Source organism: Macaca fascicularis, chromosome 3, assembly GCF_037993035.2.
Source record: "Macaca fascicularis isolate 582-1 chromosome 3, T2T-MFA8v1.1".
Classification (NCBI taxonomy): Eukaryota; Metazoa; Chordata; class Mammalia; order Primates; family Cercopithecidae; genus Macaca; species Macaca fascicularis.
Window position 1 is genome coordinate 136,679,599 of NC_088377.1, and position 14,488 is coordinate 136,694,086.

Genomic DNA, 14,488 nt, shown 5'->3' on the forward strand with positions numbered 1-14,488 from the left:
AAGCACAGATAACAAGGCAAAAATAGACAAATTGGATTACATCTAACTAAAAAGTTCTGCATAGTAAAGAAAACAACCACCAGAATGAACGAACAACCTATGGAATGGGAGAAAATATTTGCAAACCATATATCTGGTAAGAGGTTAATATCTGGTATAGAAGGAACTTAAATACCTCAATAGCAAGAATTAAAAAGTGGTTAGAGAACCTGTTTCTCAGAAGAAGACATAAAAAGCCTGATAGATATATTAAAACATGTTCAACATCACTAATCACCAGGCAATTGCAAATAAAAACAATATGGTCTGGGTGCGGCAGCTCACGCCTGTAATCCCTGAACTTTGAGAGTCCAAGGCTGGTGGATCATCTGAGGTCAGGAGTTTGAGACCAGCCTGGCCAGCATGTTGAAACCCTGTCACTACCAAAAATACAAAAAATTAGCTGGGTGTGGTGGTGTGCACCTGTAATCCCATCTACCTGGGAGACTGACGTGGAAGAATTACTTGAACCTGGGAGGCGGAGGTTGTGTTGAGCCGAGATCACCCCACTGCACTCCAGCCTGGGCAAGAGCAAAATGGTGTCTCATTAAAAAAAAAAAAAAAAAAAAAAGGATATCATCTCATGCTTGTTAGGATGACTATTATCATAAAAGAAAGATAGGTGTCGGAGAGGAGGTGGAGACATTGAAATTCTTGCACATCATTGGTAGAAATGTAAATTAGCCAAGCCACTAAGAAAAACAGGATAGAAGTTCTTCAGATGATTAAAAATAGGACAACTATGTAATGCATCAATCCCATCACTAGAGTTATATATATATGAAATGAAATAATTGTGTTGAAGAGATACCTACACTTCTATGCTCATAACAACATTATTCCCAATACTCAAGACATAGATTCACCCTATGTGAATTCATCAACAAATGAATGGATAAAGCAAATGTGATGTGTATAAATGGAATACAATTTTGCTATACAAAAGAAGAAAATCCTGTAATTTGCAAAATCATGAAAGATATTATGTTAAGTGAAATAAGCCAGACACAGAAAGACAAATGCTACATAATCCAATTATTTGTAGAGGGTAGAAAATGTTGAACTTATAGAAATGGAAAGTAAAATGCTGGTTACCAGAGGCTGGGAATTGAGGGAATTGGGAAGATGTTGGTCAAAGTACACAAAATTTCAGATAGACTGGAGGAGTAAATTCAAGACATTTATTGTACATCATAGTGACTATGATTAATAACAATATATTTTATACTTGAAGATGGCTAAGAATATGGATTTCAAGTGTTCTCACCACAAAAATAATAAGTACATGAGGTAATGCACATGTTCAATAGATTGATTTAGACATTCCACCATGTATACATGTATCAAAATGTTATGTGTACATCATGAATATATTTATTTTTTACTTGCCAATTAAAAATAGAACATACAAAATAAAATGGTATAAGAAACCACTGTTATGGAATGAAGGTGGTTTCACTCCTGGAGCCAATGCCTACAAAGTTCTTCCAGGGAAATATCTGCTTCCAGACTTAGTGGGTTCAGGCACCTAAGTAAATTTGTGGGATCTTGTGAAGAGAGGAATTTACCCAAATTGTTAGATACCACAAGTATAATCCAATTGTGTAAAGTTTGTGGGGCTTGGTTTCCTATACTCTGAATAGCAATTGAGAGAGACTTTTCAAAGTTTCACCTGAGATTTTTCATTATGAAACATCTAGGCATCTAGGCATCCTGTGACCTCAATAACTTTTTAAGACTGTGTATCTTTAGATTTGCTAAGCAAACTACAAGAGTACTACATGGTAAAGTAACATTTTTGCAGCATCTTCCTAAATACTCCTGCCAACCATAATGAGAACAGTTTTATCATGTAATAAATAATAATCATTGTTTGCTATTAATAAATGGGAAATGTGAGATGCTAGATAATTGCAAAATACTTATAAATAAACAAGAAAAAATGATTGGGTGTCCTGATTAGCTAGCACAATTTCTGGTTACCTATGTGTTTCATTGTCTTTGGACTATTTTACAGCTCTGTTAAGTTACAGAATATTTAAAGTAATGCAAATTACTATTGTCCTTAGAAATGTAAACTGGTATAGTTTCAGATGATTATTGTGCTGTGTGTATATTGACCAGGTTTAACAGTTTGTCATCTATTGAATAAATGTATTCCACCATCCCTAATAGTCTTATTATATTTATGGTTCTTTGAACCAGTGATAACATCTTACTGATTCCTTAATGTTTAATGAGTTAAGTATCATTTTGACATGTTTCATTTAATATTTTTAAGGGTCCTAATTGTGGCTTTTTCAAAAAATATTATCTTTAATATTTAGTCTCTTTAAGGTAATCATTATGTGACTAGAAAAAGGAATCATTTCTCCAAGCAACAACTCTATAATCTTAAACTGAAGGAATTGGAATAGATTACCATTAAAGTACTCTAAAACTTTAATTTTAAGTAATATTTTTAAAGAGTTACATCCTGAACCAAGTACTACGGGCAATGTATCTTTTTTCAAACTTCAAAAACGAGTTTTATTTAATAATGAATTGTTTAAAATAATTTTTAAAGAAAAATATGCAAATTGAAAATGCTACCACACCAAAGGTGTCAGTATTGCAAAAATTAATATTTAAGGTTTCTACCTTAATATTAGGTTATTAATATTAGGTTAATATTAGGTAATATTAGGTTAGTAATAAGGGTTACTGAGAACAAAAGCAATTGTCTTTTTGTTTCTTAGTGGCTCTTAAATTTATGTACAAGAATGTTTATCACAGCATTATTTAGGATAACAAAAGCTGGAAACAACTACAAGGGGGGAGATGGTTAAATACATTCACATGGTAGAATCTTTCAGCCAGTAATATATGTACAAAGACTTTTTAGTGACAAGTTGAAAACACTATGTTGAGGATAATCCCAATTACGTAAGTACATATTTACACATAAACCCGCTCACTGTCCACAAACTTAAATTGTTTAAACAACTTATTCCACTGCTAATAATTTTCCACCTCACTCATTCTTATAAATGCTTGACCCGTCCAGTTTTTCCTACCCATCAGTTTCTTGTTATATTCACTTCACTATCATGCTTGGATTCACTATATGCAAAGACCTGATTAGGCTGGACTAAACCGCAATTCCCAAAACTCTACAACAAAACATTCGCTTTCTTCATGCCATCAGAATACAGCTAGGGAAAACTAATAATCTTTGTAATAATATCAATGTAAACACATTATTATTAACCCTAACGGGGTCCTCAACGCTTGCAAGACATCATAGTATTTTTCTAGCCACTTCTTTTTTCCAGTTTCTGAGATGCTCCATCTACCACTCTCATTCTTAGCTGATAATTTTAAATCATGAAAAAAAAAAATGTTCCTCCTATCAAAGGCCATTTCCTCAAATTTCCTTGGGTTCATATCACCTCCCAATTTTTCACTCTATCTGTTGTTCCTCTTTTTCCTCATGAAAAATAATCTCTTTATCAGGTTGTTTTTGCATAGCTATAGCATATACCTGAGGCTGGGTAATTTATAAGCAAAGAGATTTAATTGGCTCAAGGTTCTGCAGGCTGTATGCAAAACATAGCACCATCATTTGCTTCTGATGAGACCTCAGGATGCTTATAATCATGGTGGAAAGTGAAGGGGGAGCAGGTGTCTCACATGGCAGGAGTGGAGAAGGAGGGAGAATGGGGTTGGTGACGTGCCACTCACTTTTAAAGAAACAGATCTCATGAGAACTCACTCAGTATGGCAAGGACAGCACCAAACCATGAGGGATCCACCCCCATGACCCAAACACCTCTGACCAGGCCCCACCTCCAACACTGGGGATTACATTTCAACATGAGACTTTGGGGTGCAAATATCCAAACCATATCCTTCTTCTTCTTCACTTCACTTCCACTTCTACTTCACAGAAGTAATTCCTGTAGTATTAGATTTTCTCCTCCTTTTACCTCCCATTGTCTTCTCAACCCATTTCGACTCCTTCCTGCCCCAGACCCCAAACTTTTGTATAAGAATGATCTTGATATGTTTACAAATCATTTCTAATGGAAATTTGTTCATTACTTTCCTTGCTTCATAACTGCCTCCAACACAGTTGACTATTCTGTTTTGGAAGATTCTCCTCCTATCCCTCCCAGATACTCAACTCTCCAGTTTTATTTTTACCTTTCTCCCAGATCCTTTTCATTATTTTTTGCCTTCAGGAGTCTGTTAGCTCAGAGCTCACACCTTTGTTAATCATTTTCACTCTTTACTTGTGTGATCCAACTAACTTCAATGGCTTTAAATGCTGTTTACCTGCTGACCACTTCCAAGATTCTATCATCAGTGCAGGCCTCTTTCTATTCTGTTTCAGACTGTGTATCCAACTGCATAGGGAATACCTCTTCTTGAATGGTATTTCACAATTAGTGTGTTCAAAACTGAACTCATGGTGGAAACATCCTAACCGGCTGCTCATCTAAATGTACAGCAGAAACATTGTGTCTTATATGACACCTTCCTATACCTTACCCCCCAATGCAGTCAACCAACTAGTACTTCCTAAATATAAAGAATATATATTTCATAACTGATTTATTAAATGTTTATTAATTTCCTGCAAAGCAGTGTAATTTGGTAGGCCTCAATTTTTTATTCAGATTACCACATTTACAAACAACCATATTGCCCCTTAAACATAGGCATTTAACAAATTTACGATAAGATATAATGAATTACCTAGTGAGTTGTTGGAATTTCAGAACTTAGAACTCTTTAAAAGCAAAGGAGATTGCCATATATCTGAACTTGTTTAGAGGAGGTTCTATGTAAGGCAGGAAGGTGAAGTAAATTACATTCCAAACTTTTTTTGAAGGCTATAAAAGTTCAGATTTCAAAATCTTTTTAGCGGACATTACTTTTTGTAAGTGCCAACTTTCACCAATCATCTCCCTTGTATATTTTTTTCTGTGGTATTTAATTTCTGACTAATGTGAGAGTTTGATGAGCATTCTCCCCAATTGTTTGCATGTTTGTTTTAATCTATGCAGCTTGGTTTAAAATAAACATTATTAAGGTTTTCAAACTGTGCATTGAAATAAAATACACTAGTTAGGACAATGAAACTTAAAGAAAGGGTTGGAGTACATGACAAAAAGCAGAATTAATTCCAGTTCAAAGAACACAATTTTATTATCCCTGAAACTATTAGGTTGTTGATTATACATTATAAACAAGCACTTCTTCCTAAGAAATTGCATTTTAGATCTTGTTCACTTGCAATTTTATTGGTCTCAGGGCTCTTAATTCTGCCAAATATACACATGTCCAAAAGATCTGCATAACACAGTTCTAGAAAAATGCAATAGCATCATTTACTGTGCTTCTAATAAGTGGTATTATATTAAATAGCTCACAATCTTATTTTTTTTCCTTTAATGTCATTTTCACACATGAAAATCTTGCAATTTCGATACTGTTGAAAACCCAAAGTTAAGAAACTTACCAAAATTTTGTAACTGTATAGCAACAAATAGTAATTGAAACAAGTCTCCTTGACTTCCAACTATGAATATAGTCATACATAAGTATTTAGATATTATTTTCTACTTTCTTGGTTTTATCTCTTGTTTCTCTTCATTTCTTGGCCATGTAACATCTGCTTTCCCTAAAAACTAAGTGAAATTCCTATGTGTAAGAAAGGGTGTAATATATTTTTTTCATTATCATAATGTTGAATATTTCCCATGCAATCAATTGCATTAAGGTTTCAAAGTTCAATCTAAACTAAATTTCTAATTAACATTCCCTAATATTATTATAGTGAATTTTCAAGCTGTGGAATAAACCACCCTATCATTTTATAAAAGACTTTTCTGTTTTGGTTTGGCCTTGGGCAAATTGTTATGTCATCACCACACTAGAAATTAAGCTGTGTCTGTGATGACAATTACTTCTGCAATTTCCTGAAATCCCAGACTAGAGCTGAAACCATGTCTATGATTAAAGACAGCACAATGGAAATATAGAGCTTCATGAAATATGGAATGTATATCCATTGCAAAAATGATAGGGCTTTCCCTTTAGAACAACAGAATGAAGAATTACTAGAGAGGAACTGTTAAAAACACTTGCCTATTGCCTACAGATTAAATATGTTCTCTTTCATAGTTTATCATGTTCTTAGCCTTTATGTAAAACTTTATATTCAATCCAAGATCTGCTCCAAATAAAATATTATACTTTTAACTGTGTTTCAGTTCTGTGTATCTTGATTAGAGTTTCTTCTTGATCAAAGTCCTGATTTTCACATTTGTAATGTTAAAGCATTTTCACACTTGTTTCTCATTTTCAATTCAAGCAGGTGAAGAGAAAAAAAAAAAATCTTTACAAGCTTTTCCCTGCATCTGGAGAGGCTAATTTGCAAGATCATGACTCTCTGGAAAAGAGTTCAGTTTAACTATAAAAAGAAAATGAATCTTAGATGTTTTCTGATAAGCTGCAGATCATCACCCTGATCAGCAACATCTTTTTTTTTTTTTTTTTTTTTTTTTTTAAGAAGATCTGGCACATCTGCGTTACACAGACTGAGAGATAATTAACCTGAGTTTCATTTAGTTGTTTCAAACAGTGAGCACACAAGCTTGAGCATCAAAGTTTTAGGATTCCTTGTGCAAATTGCAGTGGCTGTACTGTAGCCACTTTAATAAGCAGGTAGTTTTTGTTGTTGTTGTTCCAAATCCAAATGCTACTATCCAGGCTGTAAAATGATCTTAATTTATTACGTTTCAGTTATCTTTCTGAAGGCAGTCAGAATATGAAGCCCCATACGGAAACAATCTTTATTTTCCATCGGCTGCATATGTTGTGTGCCTAATGAAATGCATTTCACATATTTATTTTAAGTATGTGATAGAATTACAACATTGACAACATTCATAATCTTCAAAAAATGTGATGCATTTTAAACACATGGTGATGCCTAGCTCTGTCGCAGAACTGCTTAAATAAATGTATTTAATTTGAATATATGCAAATATAAATATACCTAATTAATACATATTTTATTTATCTATGTATATTTGTGTAACTGAAGTAGATTTGATGTTTAACAAAACAAAGCTTTAAGGGATCTTCCTTTTTACTTATTTTGTTCAAAGCAATTTTAGTAAATATTTTCAATAATAAAATGTTGCTGAAAATCTATAGTTGGCATTTATCAATTAGGATTTTTTCATGACAGGTAGAATGGTAAGAAAACTTTCTCTAAATTAAGTCAGTAAAACAATTATTGCCACCCATATTTTGCTAGACTCAATGATTTCTCCAATTTTCTCCCAAAGTGAAAAATTGTCCCTTTATTTTTCCCAATTCTCCAAATTAATGTCACTTAGTTTATTTTATAAAATGCTAATCTTGAAATGCTTTTATAAAGCATCTAGTATCTCAAATGTATGTCAATGATAATAATATGACAATATTAATAAATTAGAAAATTCTCTAATTGATAATGAATTTCTGAGTACCAATTTTGAGCAAAAAAAAAAGACTTTAGAAAAACAAAAACTAAAATATTCACTTGGGTATTTTTCTTAATTGATACTTACCATGGTACCAAAAATTTCCAATTTGGAGTATAAGAGAATATTTATAGAGAGATCCCTACAAACAACCATTCTTTTGTATGTGATTTCTAAGTAGATTCAACTTTTCATGTTATTGAGGCCTTGGTATCATTAGAAGCAACATGGGTCATTTCTTTTTCTGGTAAAATTGTCAAATGTAATTTTTTTTAAGAAAACTCTCCTTTGACGTAAGATGTATACTCCTAAAGCTATTGTATTTTCATTCAATTGTTGTCTGGTGGCTTCTTTCATATTCTACATCACCAACTTTTTGAAGAGGAGTTCAGAATTAAAATAAATGTGAAGGATATTGCAGTACTTTACTATTTTACCATTTTGAGGAGAGTTGTGTATTTAGACAAGTGTTCCTAATTTGGGTTTCACTGACACCTAGGGGGTTCTAGGGAATCAATTCAGGGGGTTCATGAACTCCCTGAAATTGCGTGCAAGGTATCACGTGTTTGTGCATATATGAAGTTTTAGAGAAAGAAGACCTGTAGCACTCTCACATTAGCGACAGGTTAAGAAGCACTGTACTGTGGCAAGAGATTCTTCCTGGAGGTCTTCCAGTTTGTTCTACCTGTTACTCATCACTTAGTGCATATTTGCTGCATCACTTTGATTGCAATTAACAGTAACAGTGTCTAGCTGGTGTTTGCAAAAATAGGAATTTATTGTAAACATGTGAAACAGTTCAGACACTTAAGGAGAATAATGTGTAACCAATTTTGAAGGAACTGGAACTGAAGCAGAATCAAGGTTCCAAGTGGAGGAAGCTAATTGATAGTTTTATCAGGCAGTAACTTCTGTAAATAATTAGCAGTCAAACTTTCTCCCCCTTTTGCTGAGCATTCTAAAGATTCAAAATCTGGAGAAATAGATCAGTTGTCCTATCCCTTAATTAGAGAAGAGCAAGACATTCTAATCAAAGTCCAACTATGACTTCACACAGAGTGAGGAAGTTCCCCAAGAGGATATTGAGACGGTGGTTTTAAAAGGAAAGGGGGAAAGAGTATTCAAACTAATACCTACTACATACTATTCATAGAATCTGGACAAAACCCATAATTAAATGTAATCCCTTCAAATCCAATATAGTCAAAATGCCTCATCATTGTAAAGCAAGGTGATGCACCTTTCTTTTAGACCTAGATACTATTTATTTGCCAATTCATAATGTTTATTTTATTCTAGTTGTCATTAAAATTTCTGAATTACCTATGTTGCCTGAAGAATTACAATAATCGCCCACTGTGTCTCCCTACATCAACTTTTCCTTGAATTCATTTTTCCCTAAGCAGCCACGGTAATCTTAATATTTAAATCAAATCATGTCAATTTTCTGTAACAGTCCTTCCAAGACTATGCATTATTTGAAGAGTAAAATTTAAAAATGCTTACACAGTCTATATTGTTCTACCTGTACACAGTCTACAATGTTTTACATTCTGACCTGGCCCTTGTTCCTTCTTCATCTTTATCTTAAGCCATTCTCCTTCTCCACTCCAGTGTACGAATACTAATGCTCTTTCTGTGAAACAACATATACTTTCCCTTAGTAGAACTTCACTTGTATTGACTATACTGATTCTTCTTCCAGAATTGTTTTGCCAACTTCTTCCCTTATCTACAGCCTCCTAATCTTACCCCCACAGATTCTGTGTAAATGTCCTTTCCAAGATATTCCTTCCCTAAACCCTAGTATCAAGTTCCTTTTTTGTATTCTGGGCTTTTATTTGAATTTATTATTATAGCTTGATAATTTTACATATATTATCTCTCCACAAGAATAAGGACCCAGTCTTGTTTATTCACCATCATATTATGAGCACAAAACCTAAAATACAAGTGGAAAATTTAAAAAATAATGAAAGAATGAATTCCATTGCTGGTGCTCCTTCTAGATACAGATCCCATCATTTTTGTTCCTCATTTTATCCAGAGCATGACACAGGGCCTGAGGCACAATATTTGCATAAAAGATACTTGCTAAAAAATAAAATAACATCACTTTACATTTAAAAGTACCTGGTATATTCCAGGAAACATTAGGCACAGGATATATGCTTTCATAATTTCCACAATTATGCATGTCTTTTATTATCACCTCCATTTTCCAGATTGAAAAAAATATTAACTGGTATAATTTCAATTTTTACTGTGGTCTATCAGAGTACAAAGGTGCAACATGCCATTTTTGCTGACTCAAACAAGTGTTATGATTTAAGTGCTGACTTTCCTCCAGCTAATTAACACCCACTATAATATTATCTATAATTTTTAATATGCGAATATTACCTTTCATAGGTTATAGAAAAATGTATATAATGGGTTCTGAGTTCAGAATCTGGAAGGCAAAAACCATGCGTACTTAATTTGCTTTGTATTTGTGTATTTCACATGTTGTCCACTTGCCATGGTAAATGAAAGCTTAATAAATAATATTGATGAAATAGCTTTTATCTTTATCTGAAAGGTGGCACGCTAGAGAAAAATCACCTTGTTAACAGAGGATATAACTTTTATCATAATCTGGATCTGTTGTCTTGTGTAATCTAAACCTATTGTCTTTTTTTTTTTTTTTTTTTTTTTTTACCTTCTGGTTGCTGTGTAAACATTGCTTAAGAAATGTCATCAAAACTGTTAGTAAGTAGCTAGTGGTCTTGAGATGTTGTTGAGGAAAATACCTCAGGTTTTAAAGGCTAGGTTTTAAAGGCTGGTTCCAGGTTCCTTTCATTGCTGATTAAATGTTCATGGCCAAGCTGATTGACCACAAGATTTTGATAAAGTTTTAGATCCTTCTTCAATGAATAGGGGAGGAGGTTAGCAATCAAAACCTCCCTAATTTTTCTTCAAAACCCTGAAAATTTTCAAAATTGGAAACCAAATGGCTTTTTAAAAATGAGGGATTGCTGTAAAGCTCAGAAGGTAAGGATTGATTGAAGTTTGCACAAAGAAGGGTTAGACATCCAAGTCTCATCTAGGATGAGACTGGGGATTAGCCAGACCAAAGTGCTTTCACAATAGTCTGGAGATTTTCATTTTAGGGTGTCTAAGAGAGACAGGTATCATCAAGCTTATTACTTAATGTACTACCAATACCTGCAAATATTATCCAGTGCTTACTTTGTAAATTCTTTATGTTCTAAGATTTTATTATTTCTTCCAATTTTTAAAATACTAAAATTGCCACCTGACCATGTTGACCATAATAATCTAAATTGTTTTAAATTTTAGAGAAAGTGTTCAAACTGACGCTTTCCTAAATGATGTATTTATTCCTCTGTAGCGTAAGTTCTGTAGATGATATAATTGGTATTTCTAAATATAATAGTTCTGATTATGACAGTATTGACCAATTTTCAAACTGAATTATCAATGATCCAGCTATTGACTAAGATAAGCATATTAATTAATAAGCTCTGGTATTTTGTTTCAGAAAAATAATTTCTTCACATTATTTGTTCTTTATCTGTGTCCACAATATTTCACTCTTACACTCCCATATTCATTGTTGTATTCATAATCATTTTAATTCTATAGGTAACTGTGGAATGAATGCTTAATTTTCCCTTACACTACTCAGTGAAATATAAATAATACATAATAGATTATGTAATGGCTTTGGCAAAATTTCTTCCTGACTTTGGGTATTATAGTAACAGAAATCTTAAATCTTTAAAATTGGTATGCTTAATATTTATTTTGGATTGAGTTACTTGGGATTACATTAAGTGGTATGCAATACAAATTGTAAATTCAATATTTGACAATATAGCAACTGTTGGAGCAGCCAAAACTTCTCTTTTCAAAATCAGATTGGTGAAGTTATCAAGTACAGTTGTATATTCAAATAGATAAGAACAGAGAATCCAAATATTTTCCTGAATACTTACTATATCTAAGGTATAAAATTAGTTAGAGAATCAGCAATGAACAGTTATTAAATGCTGTAGAATTATTTGAAAATGTTACTGTTTAGTTCATAACTGAACTTATGTTTAGTTCTAAAGCGACCTCACTTATTACATCTTAACAAATATAAAGAAATTAACCAAGAGTGTATTCCCAAACTTTTCTTTGTATTTACTTCAATTCATGTTAATCCTGAGCCGTTATTTAAAATTATTCACTTCCACAATTATGCAACTTTTCATAATTATGCAATTTTTCTCTTTCATATTTATGAAACTTTTAATTCATAGATAGGAAAATAATACTTAAATGGAATAACTTATTCAGCTTTTCATCGGGATTTGGTGAAACGGGAATTAATTTTATAATTAGTGAAGCATGGTTATATGCACTCATTTTCATGAATTCACACAATGATTTATTAGATGTGTTCTGTACTCTAGGCTCTGTGGTACACAAGGAAGAACAGTTCTATGAGTTAGGACATGTTCAAATTTGGAGATGCTAGTTCACAGAATATCCAAGTGGAATATGTTAGACTTTTGGATGTGTTGGGGTTGAGACAATCATTTGAAAATGAATGAAAATTAATGTCATATAATTTGTGAGATTGCTGAATCCATGAATACAGTTGAAAAGGAAGAAGACCTGAACGTGACAGTGATGCGTACCAGCATTTCCAAGCAGATAAAGAAACATGGGTTACTGAAAGAAGACTTGTAGTGTGTGCTTTAATAGACGTGAAGTAGGAGAGGTGGGAGAAGATCCAAAATGTCAAATGATGTTGTGGGTTCTAGTTAGATAAGAATATATTTAAAAGTCCGATGGGTATGTAATAACCATCTTGTTAAAAACATTTAACTAGAATAATGGGGAGCAGGGAGCACTTTTGTTTTGAGAGTAAATGGCAGACAAGGAAATGAACAGATGAATTTGAAGGGTCATGATATAAAGGAGAGAGATAGCAATGACTAAAGGAGGATGTAAAATGAAAAGGTTTGCTTGTTTTTAGTTTTTTTGCTTTTTTAAATTTTTAATGTGAGTTTTATTTGGTGATATGATTGGTTGATTTGTTGACTTTGTTTTAGGCTGGAAGTATTTGAATTTAGTTGAGAAGAAGGATAAAATGTGAAAAAGGTAGTGACCAATGAAGCATAAATATGTGGCAGAGCAGTGTTGGGGCCCAGGTGAGATTTCCTACTTCACTGCTACTTCTGGGAATTAGTGTAGGAAATATAATTTAAGCTTGTTCCCCTGCAATGTTTAAAGATCAGAGGAAGCTCTGCCATTTAGAGTTGGTTTCTCACAGTTTTATGTTAACAAATACCTATGAAAATTTGAGTATTAGTTTTGACTCTGTCACTTTTTCACCTTGGCTGAGTCACATAAATTTTTTGAGTCTCAGCAGTCTCATCTGTATAAACTTTCTTTATGTTGAATATATATATATATATACACACACACACACACATACATATCTATACACACACATAGAAATGTGTGAAATTTCACACAATTATAATCTAAGCTCAAAACAAAAATATAATTAAATAAATAAATCGTTTAATAATATGTAAAATATATCTAGATAAAATATTCTCTACTATTCTCAACACATTGCTAATCATTGTATTTATAAAATCTAGGATTAATATTTCAGTTTCTTAAGAATGTCTGCTTCTTCTGAAATTAACATAATGCTATATGGTGTTATTTAGCTTAAAACTGGTTACAATAAAGCCACTTTCAGAGAAAAATATTTCTTGATATGTTTTAGAAGGAAAAAATTCCATGAGCACAGTCTCAATATTTGCATTTTCATCAAACTATAAAGCAATTGAACTTTCTTCTAATCAATTTCCAAATATGTACTTACTTTTTTTCCATGTGGAGCTTTATCATCAAAACATTTCTAGCTGTTTGGTACTGAGATCTGGCAAGGTGAAAAGAATTTACAAATGCACTTTTCATTCTTTTTAATGGAAGGTATAGCTGCTCATCTAGATAACAAAGGTCTCTCCAATATTTATTCATGATCTAGTATAGATATAGTTGTAAAAAAGTATTTCAAACTCCATTAAATCATGGTGAAATATCCCACTTTATGTAAATATTTATTGACAATATAATCATTTCATTTTTATTGTGTCTCCATTTTGACAGGAAATATATTAAATATAAAATATTTAAGTTTCAAGTACTTCATAATAATTATACAGAAAAGAAATATGTGACCCTGGAAAATACTAGAAATAGGAGCAGTTAGACAAAATATGAAGACAAATAAATATTTTTATATATCATGTATCTACATATATACACACATAATTTATATATGTTTTTTATTATAATTAGTATACTTGACTTTTATAAATAATAAGCAGAGACATTTTAAAATGTTAATAGTAGTTTTTAAGTTTTTTACAATTGAATTAATGGTTTTAGACATATAGACTGAAGCATACCAAGTATGTTTCTTTTACTAATGGGATGTAGAGAATCTATATCTTTTCTAGTTTTGAGTCCTTAGTACATGGTTTATTTATCAAAATATGGCAAAATCATCAATGTCAAGTATGTTGTTACATAGTGATGTAGCTGTAATTATCATTTGTAATACATGATTCAATAAATGACATAACCATTTATTGAGCACTTCTTTTGTATTTATTAATCATCTTAACATTTTTATGCATCCAATACTACTTTTATTTCATTAACATTTAAGAAAGCTGATATTTTGATAAGCCACGATCACATCACGAACATGTGGCAGAGCCATGCATTAGGTCCAGAGTCTATAAACATCAAACAACCCTATTGCTCAATGCCTACAAGATAAAAACAATGGAAAGCCTCAGAAGTATGCCTTTGTAAGGTCAGTGTCAGGGTGAATACCCTTCCTCCTT